At 35.9% G+C, this 18,002-nt stretch overlaps 1 protein-coding gene across 1 annotated transcript in view; it reads right to left on the minus strand.

The window, feature by feature from the left end:
- CACNA2D3 (calcium voltage-gated channel auxiliary subunit alpha2delta 3) overlaps positions 1-18,002 on the minus strand; it is a 437,646-nt gene that overhangs the window by 53,335 nt on the left and 366,309 nt on the right. The gene's annotated exons all lie outside the window — the stretch shown is intronic.

An 18,002-nucleotide genomic window follows, 5' to 3' on the forward strand; every position in this document is an offset into this window, starting at 1 on the left:
AAAGCATTTTCGCAAGCTTTCCCTGTGCTTTTCAAGAACATTGTAGCCATCGCAGGATATATATTTTGTCATGCTTTAAGAACAATTCAAATACACTTCAAAAGTTTTTAGAGCCAATACATTCTTCTGAGCAATCTCTAGTCCTTCAGCTTTCAGAACGTCAGAATGAAATACTGGTGCTCCAAGTTACTGTATATTTAAATCCTTGTTTTATGACTTGGCAACATGTTAATTTAAAAAACAACAACAACAACAACAAGACAAACTTCAAAATTACAAACCACCACATCACTAATTCCTTGGTTAGTTTCTTGGAAATAATAGCTACCATCAAGGTAAGAAGGTTAAAGGAATAGGTATTGTTCAAGGTAAGGGGAATAGGCATTGTTCAGCATGGTATCAAGATAGTATCCACACATGTTAAATAAATAAATAAATAAATAAATAAAGCTATAGTTGATCTTTACACAGAATATTTATTTAAATTTCCTTCAACATTTGTAGGCTTGGTTCAACGAAAAGGGCCAAGGGATGCAAACTACTCTTCTTCAGACAGGAAAAATGAGCATTCAGAGATGAGGAGAAATGTTTTTGTCTTCACTGCTGCCTTTCTTGGCTGTACTGTCACTGGGCTAGAATGGGCTAGAGCTGGAGGTACACAGGAGACCAACTAATGGCAGCTGCTGGAGGGACATTAAGGTTCCTTCACAGAATCACAGAATAGTCTAGGTTGGAAGAGACCTCCAAGATCACCGAGTCCAACCTCTGACCTAACACTAACAAGACCTCCACTAAACCATATCCCTAAGCTCTACATCTAAACGTCTTTTAAAGACCTCCAGGGATGGTGACTCAACCACTTCCCTGGACAGCCTATTCCAGTGACTAACAACCCGTTCAGTAAAGAAGTTCTTCCTAATATCCAACCTAAACCTCCCCTGGCGCAACTTTAGCCCATTCCCCCTCGTCCTGTCACCAGGCATGTGGGAGAATAGACCAACCGCCACCTCGCTACAGCCTCCTTTCAGGTACCTGTAGAATGCGATAAGGTTGCCCCTGAGCCTCCTCTTCTCCAGGCTAAACAGTCCCAGCTCCCTCAGCCGCTCCTCGTAAGACTTGTTCTCCAGACCCTTCACCAGCTTCGTTGCCCTTCTCTGGACTCGCTCGAGCACCTCCACGTCCTTCTTGTAGCAAGGGGCCCAGAACTGAACGCAGTACTCGAGGTGTGGCCTCACCAGAGCCAAGTACAGAGGGACAATCACTTCCGTGGACCTGCTGGCCACGCTGTTTCTAATGCAAGCCAGGATGCTGTTGGCCTTCTTGGCCACCTGAGCACACTGCTGGCTCATATTCAGCCAACTGTCAACCACTACTCCCAGGTCCTTCTCTGACAGGCTGCTTTCTAACTACTCATCTCCCAGCCTGTAGCTCTGCTTGGGGTTGTTGCACCCCAGGTGCAGAACCCAGCACTTGGCCTTGTTGAACTTCATACCTTTGGCCTTGGCCCATCGGTCCAGCCTATCCAGATCCTCCTGCAGAGCCTTCCTACCCTCGAGCAGATCGACACACGCACCTAACTTGGTGTCGTCCTTCTTCATGTACCTATTTTCTCTACCACAAAATGTGCCATTTCAAATGAACATTGCAAATCTAAATATTTGTGTCAACAATACAGCAAATTTATGTAGACAATTCCATTGAATAACTTTAACACTGCTTATGGGTAGCAGACATTAACTCCCTGAGACTTTTTTCCTCTGCTTGATACAGTGACCAATATTCTGTAGCACATATCCCATGAAATACCAGATGGTTGAGATTTACAGTTAAATTCTTGGCTCAGTGATAACTTTCGTTAAATAATCCAGTTCCTTATGCAGTTATTCCATGGCTGAGGGTAATATTTCATTGTTTCTGTGGGATGCTATAAGGATAAAATTATTCGGAAGTGCTCAACTTCTAGAGAGCTCAGGGCTGCTTAGCGTCAAGGCAAAACTGAATGAAAGAAAATAACTTATCAGAATAGATCAGAACTGCTTGTGTCCATTTCAAGATCTCCGTGGTTAAACAAACGGACAGAAAGATAAGAAAATCTTCCTCAACAAATGACTCCTGTTCTGTGCACAAAATTATAAGAGCACATACGCTCTAAGTATAAAGTACCAATTCCTACTGAAAATAAGAGAAGAAAATAGATCAGACTGATTTATTTCAGGCAAGAGAGGAGATGAGTCTCCCTATAAACCTGGGATAGGGATTCCAAATACAAACTGAAGGAAAAAGTAGTAAAACCAGAAAGCATTTCCATTCTATAGAATTTAGCATTGTATAAAAGCACTAGATCAGCACAGTTAGAGAAATATCTTAAGGTCTCCATTCCCTTTTTTCCACAGACAGTAGGGTATAGCTAACCTAAAATAATTTCTCATATATTAAAGATGTTCAACATCCTATTGCCATCCTATGGAATTATTTTAAGTGACATTTGTCTTCAAAATAAGAAATCTTGGAGACAGAATTGAAGCAGGATTATTATTTTTCCTTTAAACTGTATCGCCTTTCTGCATTAATCTGAGACTCCCTAAGATTCTCTCCTTTCTGGCTACTCCTATTACTTGTTGTTACTGTTAAAATAGCTAATAACTGGGAAATAGTCCAGCAAATCCTTAGCTACTTAAAAAAAAATCAGTTACACTTCTTTTGTTTATACTCTAAATCTTTGATTCAGTGCAAAATATCTCTCTTTGGTTTTAGCTTAGCCAAAGAATGAGATGTTAAATTTTACACTCCAAAACATAATACTGAGCAATAAACATTATAACTGCCAAAAAGTGCCTCTATTACAGATTCCTGGAAGATTCTCACCTCCAAAGGTGATGCCCTTCAAAATACTTACACAATATATGTAACGGCTACAGTATAAAGCACGTGATAGGTAGTGTAATTAAAAAGATAACAGATTTATTTTAACTCAATACAAACAAGTCTTAGCTAATAAATTATAGCTATTCAGAATATAGCAATATATAGTAAAATAATTATGATCCAGTATCATCTAACATAGCTGTATTCCCAGTAATAGTCATTGTTTCAACACAGCAGGACACATAAAAGAAAATATGAATTATCACTTATCAAATGTATACTTCCTAGACTGCTTCTAATCCCAGTTTCAGTTTACTTGCACAGTAAAATCCAGTTTCACCCTTCCAAACTTCACACTTCATTCAGTTTCCTTCCTGACCTCAGCAATGTTTTTGATTCTACCCATACCTTCCTCTTCTCAAACCAGTCCATTTTCTTCACTCTCTCTCTTCAAACAGAAGATACCCAGAATTTTCTTTTAACATGAAAAAAAATATTAGTGTTATGCTTAGGAATGTCAGACATCCAACACAGAAAATTTCTGCCTAAATAGTTTAAGTCTGGCTAAGCTTTAATACACTGAAAACAGAAGCTTATAATTGGAAGCACTGGACAACCTTAATACTATATAGTATTAAGTAATTGTGTACTTTCTTCTATTTTTCTTATAGTAAATAACAGTTTCTACCCATGGAAAACTAAATATCATTTATGTATTTGGCTAAGACACAAATATTATTCGTAAACTTTTTTTTTTTTCTTTTTTTTTTTTTTTAAATCAGGGTGGAGGGTTTTGTTTTGTTTTGTTTTGTTGTTGTGGTTTTGTTGTTTTTTTTTGGTTTTGATTTTTAATATACATAAAACTTAGTGAAGATTTCTAATGTGCTTTACTACTTTTCTGGTAGTTTCTCCAAAATGATACCTTCATGCTTAACACAATATTGTAGGGAAGTTTCAGGTAGTGCCTGGTACTTATGCCATTCCATGAGTGAACTCACCACAGCTGTGAATACACACTGTGTATCACAGTGTGAAACTCTCTATGGATAAGCCATCTCACATATTATGCAAATGTAATCACCCTAACTTTTAGCACTGAATTAGTATATTATCTGAAAAGCCCATACTACAAAAGAAATTCAGAAAACAGTACAAAACATGGCTTTAAAACACTTCATAGAAGTATACCAGATCGAAAGAGCACAAGACAATAGTATAGAGAATTTCCTCATTGTTTTATTGCCCTGATTTTTTCATACTGTACTGACACTTGCTTTTCATTGATAAATGGCATAAGAATATTTTTTTTCCTCAATCAAAAATGACAACCAGTAACTTTTCATAGCTGAAAAGATGCTGTCAATCTCTGTTGGGCTGAAAATGAAAAGTCTTAGTCAATCAAACCAACAAAAATAATAGATTTTTCATGTGTGTGTGCTGAATATTTAGATACTCACTCCTAAATAATTTTATTTTTTAAATCCATGTAAATATGCACATACTTTTTTTTTTTTTAACTAAATTTGAGCTACTGCGCCTCATTAAAATTTGCAAATTGATTTCCCCAAATACAAGTCTCTTACTAACCTAGATACAATGTAAAATACAAATAATCTCAAAGTTTGAATTGTTTTGGATTCTAAAAATATTTGAAAAAAAATCTTGCGTTGTTACTGGTATTTTACCTTTATCTTCAAATAAGTGGGATGCCTACACATAAATTTATACGTACTATCTAAGTATATCAGTTTCAGAGCTTTGTTATACAAGGCAATAGTTTTCATAACATGTCGTAAGATCTTAGGTAACACACAGAAGACTTTCTTCATCAGGTGTATTGGGATGCAACATGTAAATACGTGAATTCTTAAATGGACAAGGGAAAGTAGAAGCTCTCCCTCTTTATTCACTGGCCTTAAACCTACTACATTCTCTGAGAAGATGTTTAGGATTGGTGGTAGAAGCAGCTGTCTGTGTGGAAACTCCCATGATACCGGGAAGGCAGTGGCAACTGGTATTTCCTGGAGACCAAGTTTAAGCAGAAAGGGAGGAGATAGTGGGAACTTGATGTGAGGCCAAGCTGAAAGGGGAGCAGGATGATGATTGCTGGGAGGCCAAAGTTCATCCAAACTCAAACCACCAGGGAAAACTGAAGGGCTTTGTTTGCAGCCAGTCCCTGAAAAACTGAACTGCGGAGGGCAGTCTGTGAACATCATCATAAACCAGACTCCCATTGACTCCCTGACACATATCTTCCTTATGGAGGACTAATGAAGTAGCAGCAGGAGCAGAAGGAAACACAAAAAGGATATAAATTGAGTGAAAGCATTAAAAAAATATAGATAGATGCTGTTAACTGAAAGTCTATTGCCTTTTCAGGAGGCTTCACTGAGGAGCTTGGAAGAAAACAGGTTATCTGTAAATTATCATTCAGGCAGTTATGCCATATTTCAAACTTTAGAGGATAGTAGCTGATGTGCTGCCAACACTGTAACAAAGGGCTCCCACAAAAATCAACTCTTTTACCCCATGATAAACTCTGGGTACCAAGTCTACAGATCAGGGGAGCTCCTAAGAAATCCATTTGTAATTTTTTCCAATAAAAAAAAAAAAAAAAAAAAAAAAAGTATTCTATAAGCCTGGAGGGAGGTAACCACTTGGCATACAAAATTACACTAAGTGCACTTTGCTGGAAAGACACATACCTTGTTCCTGAGAAGCACAAGGAGTACATTGATGGTATAAAGTAGGGGTTTAGACTGTACAATTTGAAAGGGGTGAGGTGGGGCATAGTTAAGCCCTGTCTGGTGTCTGGAGTATTCTCCCTGTGATTTTTAGAATATACTTGACACCTACTGACACCTGGTTCATTGCAATAGCCAAAGGAGGAAAAAAAAAAAAAAAAAAAAAAAGTGGGTTGAGTAGTATTTTTATTAGCCTCAGGAATGCTTCAGTAGCATACAAAGAGAAGGCAAGCGGCAAGCACCAACACAAGCAGGAAAGCTGCTGGTGACGGAGTTTTTACACTGAGTTCCTGTGAACCTTCACCCTTTCTTCTCTGCGAGCCAGTGGTATGATGACTTTCTGAATTTTGATGGTACAGGGAGCATGTGGGACAAATCTGCCTACATTATCACTAAAACAATGAAGCAGTGTTGGCATTTTAATAACTCCTTAACTATTCCTTAGTTTTACAGGGCTTGCTTGCTCATTTTTGGCAATATTAAAGTATATCCCATGACAGAAACAAAGAAATAAGAACAGTATATATTTGTAAGCACATTTATAAGTCTTAAGGGAGGGTCCATAACATGCCAAGTTCTCAGAAGAAGAAGCTTTACTTCTTGCAGCTGAGGTCCTACTCTTACTAGTTAGTGTGGCTTAGCTAGTATTTCTTTCACATCTCAGCCAACAGGCTGTGGTTTCAAGTTTGCAATTAATGAACCTCAAGAGACTCAGAGTTCAGACAAACATCCAGAAATTAGGATCCTTATCTGAACTCTTGGAGGCTGTGACCAGATTCTCTAAGGAGATGTCAGGATCTTGGCTTCCACTTTAACAAAAATATAATGTGTTCAAAACTTGATAGCATTTTCTTTTTCACAGAAGTGGGAAAAACTTCTATTCTTATTTACAAACAGATTTATCCCTCCCAAACCTGGATCCTAAGATAGAAGAATGGCTTCAAAGTATCCTACTACTAGACACATTTTTTTTGGATTGAAGATAGATTTTGTGGATGTGTCCACTGTAAAATGAACCCATGAGGTCTCTGACCAGTTTCGCCCATGTCAGTTCAATGGCTTCTAGCCTACCATTGACCTAGAAGCCAAGACATGGATCTTCTACTACCAAACATGGCATGAATAGGAGAAAGAGACTTCATAATTTCAAATCCTCCTACCTGCAGAACACACTGACTACTGACTACTTGCTCTACCCAGTTATCGCCACAGATACTTGAATGCAGATAAATTCAGTAAATATATGAAATATTACTAGTCAAACAGAATTAGTACACTGGGTGAGAAAATATGACAATTTGGTCAAAATTACATCATTTGGGAAAAAAGTTTTGGATATCTTAATGACAGATTTATAATAAGAACAGTGATATTCTCTACAAATTGCTCTATACCATGATTAGCAAATTACTTTGAATTACTAAAAATATAAATAATGTTATCTAAGGTCAAGTAATATATTGGAAGTTGTTGTATTAGGTGTTCTGTATCTGCAAATATATAAAAAAAATATTGCTTGTGGATTTGCATCTCTCCCATGTCTTTACTAAACAATTTAAAGATGCAGCAATGTCAAAAGATACAGACATTATAGATTTCCTTGAACAGTATTAGCTGCAAGACAGTAAGACGAGCTTTATCTTTTTTTTTTTTTTTTTTTTTTTTTTTGGTATAAAAAAGTTTTCGTTTAAGTGCTGTGTAGGAAAGAAAACAGATGACTATTTGTTCAACAAAAATAGGAGTTTGTATTTGAGCCATAAACTAGCATTCCTGGAATATCCAGAACTAAAAATTTAAACTGTGTCAGGAAAGAAAAGTCTGATTAATAGCTGAAAGATTTTCCAGTATACTGAAACACAAGCATTCTTCTTTTTCATATTCTCCTCATTTATATGTGTTAAAGAAGAGAAATACTACCTTTTGAGATGTATTAGTAGCTTGTTGATTCGCAGTATATTACTTATAAACATCTCACTTGAAACGCTAGTCAGATTCTAAAACGATGGATTAACATTCACCATATCAGAACATTTTCACATTTAGTTAACTTTATTATTTATATTATACTTATTTGATACTTTATTACCACTGTTAGAAACTCTACGAGGATATATCAATTATTTCTTTTAGGAATTAACTATATTGGAGAAAGTAGTTTATCTTCTGTTTTCTTTAGGTGTGTGAACTGGAAAATAGTGCCACCAACAGGTCAGGTATTGAGGGATAGTATAACAGCCTTCAATTTTACTTGTCTACTTATCTCATTTCAGGAAAAAGAACAAGTTAACATCTTCAGAATTGCTACACAAGCCTACAGACTCTTCAGTACAAAAGTCTGCTTAGGTCTGATGTTCTGAATATTAATGAATTGAGAGAGATCTTCATATTAATGAAAATCAGCCAAGAGCTTACTTGCTTCATTAGACGAGTGAAACATTTTGCAGCTCCTTGATGTTGCAAATTACAAAGAACAATGTATTCTTATATATGGCCAAATACGTAAGTTCATAATTTTTTTTTGAAAGGATACTCCCAGAAAACAACAAGAAAGACAATTTATCAAAAATGTTGAAACTGATAAAATTAAAAGGCACTTAGAGATTTCTAAAATTTATTACTAAAGCATCATCACTGCCTGAGATCAGTGTCCCAGGTTATGACCATCCATGTGAGTTATTAACTACTGGAAATAGTAAAAGTGCTGACATGCCTTCCACAATAACAGGGCAAATGTGCCAGATTTACATTACATAACCCATTATCCAGATGCTTCAACAAGTAGTATATTATGATTTATATCCTAATGATTAGTAGGATTTAGCTTTCAATACGGCTGTAAAGTCTCTTTTAGAATAATAATTTTTTCTTTTTTTTTCTTAACGGAAATCAATACCATAGATACCAGCTGTAATCCTTCCTAATGGAATAGCTTTGAAATAAATGGGGAAGTTTTGCTGAAGGGTAGTTGTATTTGACATTTCATTAAACTAAAGATTTATCGTAAAAATTAACTTTTCTGTCAACTAAGTTGCAAGTTAAGTGAAAATTCAATTGGGGCTTATGCCTAAAAGGTGTTGAGCACTGCTAGTGCTCACTTAACTCTCACAATGTGAGAGTTAAGGGATGCTCAGCCTATGATAATAATACAAAATGTCTTCAAATATCAATTCAGAAAAGACTTTTGGTAAGAATTTACAGAAATTATGTTGCTGTACAGAGGTTAACATCTTATCGACTTAGAAAGTCAGCCTGGCAGAGGCCAAATTTCTATAGTTGTTAAAGCACATACTAAGGGCTGGCAGATACTGATGGAATTTCCAGAAGCTCTCATTTCAAACTGCAATCAGTAAATGTTAGGGGGTTCTTCTATAGTCCCTATTGTACTCATTTCAGCACTACTAGGCAATAAAATAACTTTGAAATACCATTTTGCAAAAAGTAGGCACTTGTACATGACAGAGGCATTTATAAATGACAGAGGCACTCTTGAAAATGTTACTACAATTTACTAAAAACATCTTTAATTTTCTAAAAGGGCAAATCAATCAACTTTGCAATTTACTGCTATTTTACAAACAATGATACCAGAATCCTTTTCAGAATCAATAAATCTCAGTGTGTCTATAAGGGAAACAAAGATTATCTCGATTTTTTTCATAGTACAGAGCTGATATGCCCTACTCTTTCATTAAGGGCTCTCTTTATTTCATTAAAAAATAATAATAATAATAAAATAAAACAAATTAGAGATGCAGTAAGCTATTGACACTGTCAATGAAGTATACTTACATAGATTTATTTTATATTTGCATCTTGACTTTTACATAAAAAATGATAAAAACTGACCATAACAGAAAAAGAGAGGGTCCCCCACAGATTTTCCTGCTTTATTCCCTGCTTTTAAGTGCAGTTAGAAAGCATCTGTACGGGTGGAAGACTATGATTTCTGTATGTCTAGAGATACTCATACTGTGCTGACTTCATAACTAAGATTATTTTTCATTTAATTAAATCAGATTAGGTTATGGTACTGATTATGATCATTTCCACAAATCAGCATTTTAACTAAGTTTCCATGGAAACTCTATATGCCCCTGTTTTCTTTCTAGACAAGGCTATGCCTGTTTAACAACTTGAAAAAGTTTGATGAGGACAACATGTTTTAAGTTACATTAACCGGGGCCAATATTTTCTAATTGCATTACCAGAAGAAACATTTAGAGCAGTACTTTTTAGCATTGGAAACCCTCCATCAGTGAACCCAACTTAATCTCTGAAAAACAGGATACATCATCATTGCCTTTGCTTATCACACTGAAAATGTGCTAACTGGTCTTATATTTATAAAATAATATCTTTTATTAAATGACAGCATTGGTCTTGTTTTACAATCTTCATACTTAAAGACATTACCCTATAGCATCTGAATTTCTGATAAACTTCCATCAGAGCCTAAACTTCCACATGCCTATGAAGTCTGGGTGGTCCAGTGGCTTCAGCACTGAAATGGAGTTTGAATACTGGCTCTGTTCCTTGCTCTACTATTTACCTGTTGTGCAACGTTGAGCAACTCACCCTACCTTTCAGCTCTCCAATCCTTGTTAGTAAACTGGGAGGAAGGGCACTTCACATTCTATCAAAAGTGATTAGAATTTTATGAACGAAAGCAGTAACAGTTAAGTATTGTAATCATACACTGCACATTAGGGTGTGATCTGGAAACAGGTATAACAACTTGAATGAAGCATTTCAGCGTGAGAAAAATATGGCAGGATTTGAAAAACCTCTATTCCACTCTACAGCACTTTCAGTTTCACACAATACAAATTTTCACTTAAGAGCTATGTTTGGAATATTATATTCCAAAGTCATCAAGAACTACCAATTACAGAGAAAGAGAGCCTTCTGCTTTTTTCTTCTTCCTAGAGAGTTTAGAGAAAGACAGCTTGTAGCAGTAATGAAAACCTATTTAAGATCTTACTAACACCAAAAAACAGAGATATGGAAATGATTAGATCTCTAAACTAGGCATATGATGCATAACTTCTTCAACTAAAAACAGTAGCCTACTTTCTCCCAAGAAGTACTTTCAGAAACAGAGAAGCCAGTAACACTGTTCTTTGAACTTATCTATTCTAAATCTGCTGAAACACAGAGATAGAGAGAAAATGGACAGCAAGCAATGTACTGTCATTTTGAAAAGGGAAATAGATAAAAAGTCTCAGCCAAAACATGAGGTCAGCCCTACCATTATGTTCAAAAATAACATCCTGCAGAACAGAATGAAAGTAAATAAAGGAGATCAGAATGCACACTTTTTGACCAAGACAGCTATAGCTGTTTGGACAGACAAAGCTCAACTAGGATGGGAACTTTTGAGATCATGTCCTATTTTAAATGGTATTAAAATAGGAGTGCCTTTGGATATAAAAGAGGGTACTGGATTGCATTAATGATAGTATGTACTATACCTGCGTACTTATAGCTTTACTCAGTAGTCATGAAATAGAAGTCAAACACTAACACTGAAGACAAAAATATGAGAATAACATTTAAATCTTTCCTCAGCTTCAGGTGTAATAACCTATTTTTATACAGTATTTTTTCTTTATACTTGCCCACAGGCTTTCCAACTGCCATTATAAAATTGTTATCCTACCAACTAATGCATGTGCTTAACCCAGAAAGTTCATCCTCAGCATCTTAAGGGATAGTGAAGTACAGACTACAGTTACAAGCTTGCTAATAATTTGGGTTTGTACAGAAAATAATAATAATAAAAACACACCTAGACATGGCTCAGTATTATGACTGGCATGACTTCATCATTTTCACACCTTCATAAAAAGGCTTTTATTACAGCTTTTTTTTATATTTCATAACTATTTTTTTTCTTGTTTTGGTTTGTTGTTTGGTATGCTTGTTTTATTTCCACTTTATTTAAATGTATATTGTTTTACTCCTGCATATATTTCCTCCCAGGGTGTCTGAAATCCTTAATCATCATCCCAATATTTCTCTCCCACATTACACTTCTAGAATCAAGTTCCATGGCTTTTAAGAGTTCTGCTTACGTCAGAGGGATCAAGAGGTTTAAATTTCAGTACCTATTAAAGGAATTTAATTATCCAAAAAGTTCCATTTGGATACACTGTTCCTGTTGTTACTGTTCTTTGCTAATCTGTACCAGATTTTCCGGCATTGTAATTCTTATTAATAAAACGCACGCTGTAAGAAGACTTATTTTTCTCTTTCCTTGCTTTTTTTTCTTTGAAAAGAGAACCTCTCAGTGGTTCAGAATTTTACAAGTTCTGAACAGAAACATCATTATCCTTTATACTAAGTTTCCCAGAATTTATCATGTCTGCAAACAGCACAACTGAATAAACTTGAAGGGTAAGAAATATATCTTTACACCTGGCTTACTCTGTCACTTCTTTTAAAACATTCTGTGGGAAAAGCAACTTTAAAACACACTTTGTTTAAAATCTGCTTTGAGGCTAAAAAAAGAAAAAGAAAAAAAGAAAAAAAGAAAAAAAAAGAGGATCTCTAGGATCTTGTAGTATACAGAAGACCTTTGATGCTGCTCCTATAGCAGTTAGAGCTGTCAGAATGATATGGATATCCAGAGAGAGTGGGGAAACAACAAAAGCAGCTATGTACTGCTTTATAAAATATATATGTTATTGAAATTAAGAACATCAGCAGCAAGTATATGTATCAGGCTCATTCCTGTTCACTGGAGCCACATGGAAAGTGTTTCCTATATTCTTACTCTTCCTATGAAACAGTCCCATTGACAATGTTACAGTTTCTATTCATCCATCATATCCAGAGGCCTGCTAGTTTTTGGTTGGTTGGTTTTTTGATACGTAAATATGAGCATTTCCAACATTAATCAGTGAATTTTAATGAACTACTATCCTGCCATAAAAGCATGAAAGGAATTAACAAATTATGAGTTCTATTTTGTAGCATCATTGGTGAGCAGCAGCTTAAGAAAGAGTAACATCTACTGCCTTTTACTATATTTCTTCATACACTGAGAATATTTCAAAATCTTTTTAGAGGAAGTTGCTCAAGAAAAATCCTTCCAACTCTTTCAATAAATTGACCATTCAAAAATGTACAGGAAATTTATGCTTTGTTCCTAAGTTTGAGCCCAGGGTGAGATATGACCATAAAGAGTAATTCTTTCTAAATATAAAAATAAGAAAATGAAAATACCAAGGAAAAGGTTAGAAAATAACTTCTTCAATGTAGAATGAATAAACTATTCGGAACTATAGTGAAAATTACCTCAATTTCAACATGTTTAAGAGAGGATAAAAAGGATCTAAGATGTTTAGACAAAACAACACGTACACTCGTCCTTATTCTTACATGTATTTTTCTCGGTCCTGGTTTTATTCCTTTAATTTCTGTTACCTTTATGTCAAGCGATGCAGGTTTCTACTTACAGTTACAGCAAAATGAATTCATTAATGAAGCCTAATCACGTACACTTTACCTGTACATACAAAGATGTTCAGCACATACCACAGCCAGTTACTATTCATCAGGAAATACCTGATCTCCCCCCCACACCCCATTTCTATTACTGACAGAAAAAATATCCTACTGATACATATAATCTGCCTCTAGCTACAACTTTATCTGGCTTGTAATTAAGGTAAAATAACTTCATATCTCTCTTCCTTGCACTTCTCATTCTGAAGGCCTTGCACCCCTTGTAATAAACTTTCCACTTTCTACCTACCTACATACGTACTATATGGCTGGTGCTTGAGCATTTTTCAGGTAACCCCTTCCCACATTCATATACTGCTCATTTAGTAATGGATAAAGGAGTACAAGCCAAGCTGCCTCCTAACTAATTATATTAGAGTTATAATATCACAACAAATTGCTGACTATTCTTTTTACTGGATTGAAAGTCTCACATCATGTTAGAGAATTAAAAAAAAAAAAAAAAAAGAAAGAAAAAAAAATCTGCAGACAAAGGATTGACCCAAACAGCTGTCTCCAGATTATCTGCAAAGAGCTGGATATTAATAATAATTTTTCAGTCAAAACCAGAACACTTTGGGGATTAATGCAGTTATGACCTAAACTGAGAAGGTGCTCACCTAGGCAGCCCCAATGATACCAACTTACAACTGTAGCAAACATCTTGCTGGCTTTCAGTTTGTTGCAAATAGCAGACTAAGTCCCCCTGAGCTACCCAGCTTCCTTCCCCCACTGTAAATGTGCACCTGGAATGCAGTGTGCTCCCATGCATCTAGTCCACTATTGTATCTCATACACTGGCCCCAACTGGAGGTGTCAGAGGAAGGTGTAAAAATTCCAATAAATAATAATTATGGTAGAAAAAAATTGCCCAGAGGGAAAGGTTTTTCTCCATAACTTGTGCCATTAGTGGTTGATTAAAACCCTTAAGAGTGAAAGTTTATATCCCTTCTAAATTATTATTTTTTGTCTCATGAGGTAACTATGGCTCCAGATTATATATGCATCCTACTAATTTTTGGCCCAAGGATAACTTCCAGCAATGTGTTCCATAGATTAATTACGCATTTTATAAGCAAGTACCAGATGTATCTAAGTATGGCAAAACAAGTCACTGAAAAGAGATGAAAATGGGGCTCTTTCCTCAAAGTCAGTGATCCAAAATACAAAAATCACAACTTCCTGCTGGTTTCCTCATTTCTGGAATTAGAAAATACTGGTTCGTACCTTAAAGAGTTACTAACAGACAATTCATAATGACTGCTAAAGAGAGGCATGAGCAACCTTTGGATATAAACAATGCCTCCTTACCTTTGTGATAACTAAGATTTGATGTCATTAATCTCTGACTGCTATTACTCTCCCCTTACTCTCCCTAACCACTAAGATGTCTGAATAAATCACACAGACACCTTCTAGAAATGATTCACAGCTTTTTAAGGTTCTTCAGTGTTCCTCAAGCCTAACCTGGTTTGGTCCACAGGCTTACACTTCTTGGGTGGAAGGCAGACAAGAGTAATTTCCAATGCCTTCCTCTATTTTTTTTTTTTTTTCTATTTTTGAATACCTAGTTCCTTGATAGGCACAATTTGAGACGGTCCTAAACAGTTTCAGTGCAAAGACTACCTTTGTAGAAAGAAAAACATTTAACAACAAAGGCATATGATAGTTGACTAACAAATACAGATCCAAAATGAAGAGGAGTTTGCATTGCTCATAGTTTCCTTAGGGGTTTTCAGCAAGAGTTTAGCTGTTTTACTCATCTGAAGACATACATTAGAAAGGTGAAAGCTCATACCATTTCCCTATAAGTGTTGCAGCTTTAATACCTTCCCACCCAAAAGCAGCAGGAAAGCAAGTCTAATAGAGAGAATGTACAGAAATCGTCTACTGGGGTTTTAGCAGGTTTTTTATTTTTATTATTATTATTATTTTATTTCCTTCCATTTAATCATGTCTGTCTGGGCTTGATTCCCAGTGTAGTCAAAATGTTGTAGATTTTAACTATTTTTTATATTTGTCTCTTTTCTGATAGAGTCTAATTCACATAGTTCTTTAGTTTATCTTTAGTGTAAAAGAGATTGTTTTTTTCTACACACTACTCCTTTCAAACAGAAAGCAATAACTAGTGTAACAAAGTATACACTGGCAAAGCAAACACTGAATTGCCCCCACCAGTAGGCAGGCTAGGACAGTAGTTTACTGGGCTGTCTTGCCATTTGCAATGGGAAACGTATCTTGTTACAACAGGGCACAAGTTAATTTAAGCAGTCACAAGAACACAGTTGCTGCACCACATCAGACAACTGAAAAGAATCCTGCTGGTTCTTCAAAAGGCCAGAAGCAGAGTAGATTTCATGGTTGTTCTGCTTCTGGCAAATCTCTACCTGTGTCACAACTATAATTTTCCCCACATCAGACTTCTCTGTCATAACCAAAGTATTATTACTAATAAATGGGAATAGAACATGGATTATAGGTTAGGGAAAATTCTGTTTACAAAATATGTGTATTCAGAGTTCTTGATATAAGGAAAAAATAGCCACATCTACATGAAAAGCAAATTGACAGATTTAATCATATGTTTCCAAATCTGAACTGGCATGAAGATTTTTTTTAAAAAAGAGTAATAACTTACACCACAATTCAGAGTATATAAAACAACCTCTGCATTATTGTTGGAACCGAACCTCCCACAGTGCTCAACTTTCTGTGACCTTGTCCTACGAACATCTCTTTAATATTATGAGTGCTAAAAATAATACTATTATAGCAGCACCTAAGGCTTACCTAAAATAAGAGAGGCAGTTTAGAGATGTTCTTTACAGCTTCCACTAAATTACACAAAGTGCTGTGGGAGCTTGCAAGCCTCCCTGGTCAGCAAACATGAGTTAAAAAGCAACTAGTTGAAAACAAAACAAAACAAAACAAACAAAAAACTATCTTTGAATTCATGAGCTAAAATAAAATTTTAGATTCCAAAGGGAATTTAAAAGTGTGAAAAAGTATTACCATACCAGAAAACAAGAGCAGAATACCTAGCACCTCCTGTAATATAAACAAAAGTCATGAAAAGGGTTACCATTATTACAAGGAATGGGTTATTTCAAGGACAGAGCAGTGTCATCTTCAGCAACATGTTCCTGAGGTAAATTTGTTCTTTTAAAGAACAAAGCAGAACACTTGCAGCTACAAAGGCTGTAATTTCTAAGGATTATGGTATTTTATAATCATCCTTTTTACATTTAGTTCTGTCTTCATTAAAATGATTCACTGGTAGTACTTAGGATAGGCTTGTTTATGTATTTGGATGTATGTGCACATACATGGGTTGGGAAGGGAAATAAATGATATATGGAATTAGATAAATGTATTGTGCAACCAAGATTAGAGGACTGCTTTGCTTTAACCTATGCTAAACTACAGTCTTCTTTCATCCTGTTTCAGGATGATGTGTCATTCCCCATGAGAGTCAAGGACAATATGGTCTGCCATTTGTAGCAATATCCTAGTATCTTCGAGAAGAACAGTCACGTTTACTTTGCACAATGTCTGTTCTTCTCCATTCTCTGGCACTGCCCAACAATATTCACTATTCCTTTGGATACCTTGACTGATTTCAGAAACAATTCAGCAAAGCACGCAATAATAATAGTTAGAGCTCTGTACACAATTTCCTTTAGAACATTCCTGAACAACTACTGTAGCACACTGCATCTCTTCTTCCAGGCCAAGAAAAGGGGATTAAAGGTGTCCACTGAAGAGGGCTTGACAGCAGGTTGAGAGAGGAGACCCAAAGGACAAAAGGACTGAAAGGGAGAGCTAACAGATCTAATGGTATATATATATATATATGTTATATATATATATGTAATATATAATATATATATATATGTAATAATATATATGTATAAATATATAAAAGACCAGGCAGGCAGGCGAGACAGGGACATAGTCAGAGACAAAAGGCTGACCTGGAAGTTAGAGAGAGGACTAAGTCTGGTAGAAGGCAGCAGACATGAGAACTCCTTTGGAGCTCTCTTGCTGGAAATACCCAAGTTTCAGCTTGACAGGGCCCTGGATAATTTCATGTAAGGCCTTGCTTTCAACAGCAATTTGGAGCAGATGATCTCCAGATGTCCCTTTCGACCTTCACTTGTATATGATACCTTCCATCACATTGCATGTGGCATACAAATTTTGTTCAGAAAATGAGCTTTATTTGACCTTAAGGTCAAGCACCTAAAATAATTTGGACTCATGCAAGCAATGCTACGTGTAAGAACTGTCCTGAAAGCTTCTGATTGCACAACTTCCCTCCTTATAGGAAAGCTAACAGATGGAGTGATCATATGACCTTGAAAGACATCATTATACCAGATCACTAATTCCTTGAAACACCTTTGAGTTATTTCACAGTCACAGGTCATTAATCCTTTTGTTGTTGTAGGAGGTACAGTATGAATGAGTTACATTGAAGAAATAACAAAAAGGCAAATCAAGGCACCCTAAGAACACAGGAAGTACAATTTTCGTACCACCTGCCCTTCCTTTCTGGTATGTTTGGAAACAAATTTCTGCAGTATTCTCAGTGACCATACCAGTTCATACGCCATTTTATGGAAGAAGCCACCAGTTCTGTGTTCCCATTGAAGAAAATCCTGTCAGCACTACTAATGGATGTCAGATCAATAAGCTTAGAAGAGCAAGCAAGTGCACTGTCAAAACCATGTCATCAACCCACATGCCTATTTGTAGCAGTATTATACATTCCACTGCCTCCAGTCACAGCTCAAGATAATCAGAATCCATGATCAGAGTCAACTGATCTTGCAAAAACTGACACAGTACCGCTAATAATCCACCTCAATTCAGAAACTACAC

The sequence above is a fragment of the Oxyura jamaicensis genome, chromosome 12 (assembly GCF_011077185.1).
Source record: "Oxyura jamaicensis isolate SHBP4307 breed ruddy duck chromosome 12, BPBGC_Ojam_1.0, whole genome shotgun sequence".
NCBI classification, from domain to species: domain Eukaryota; kingdom Metazoa; phylum Chordata; class Aves; order Anseriformes; family Anatidae; genus Oxyura; species Oxyura jamaicensis.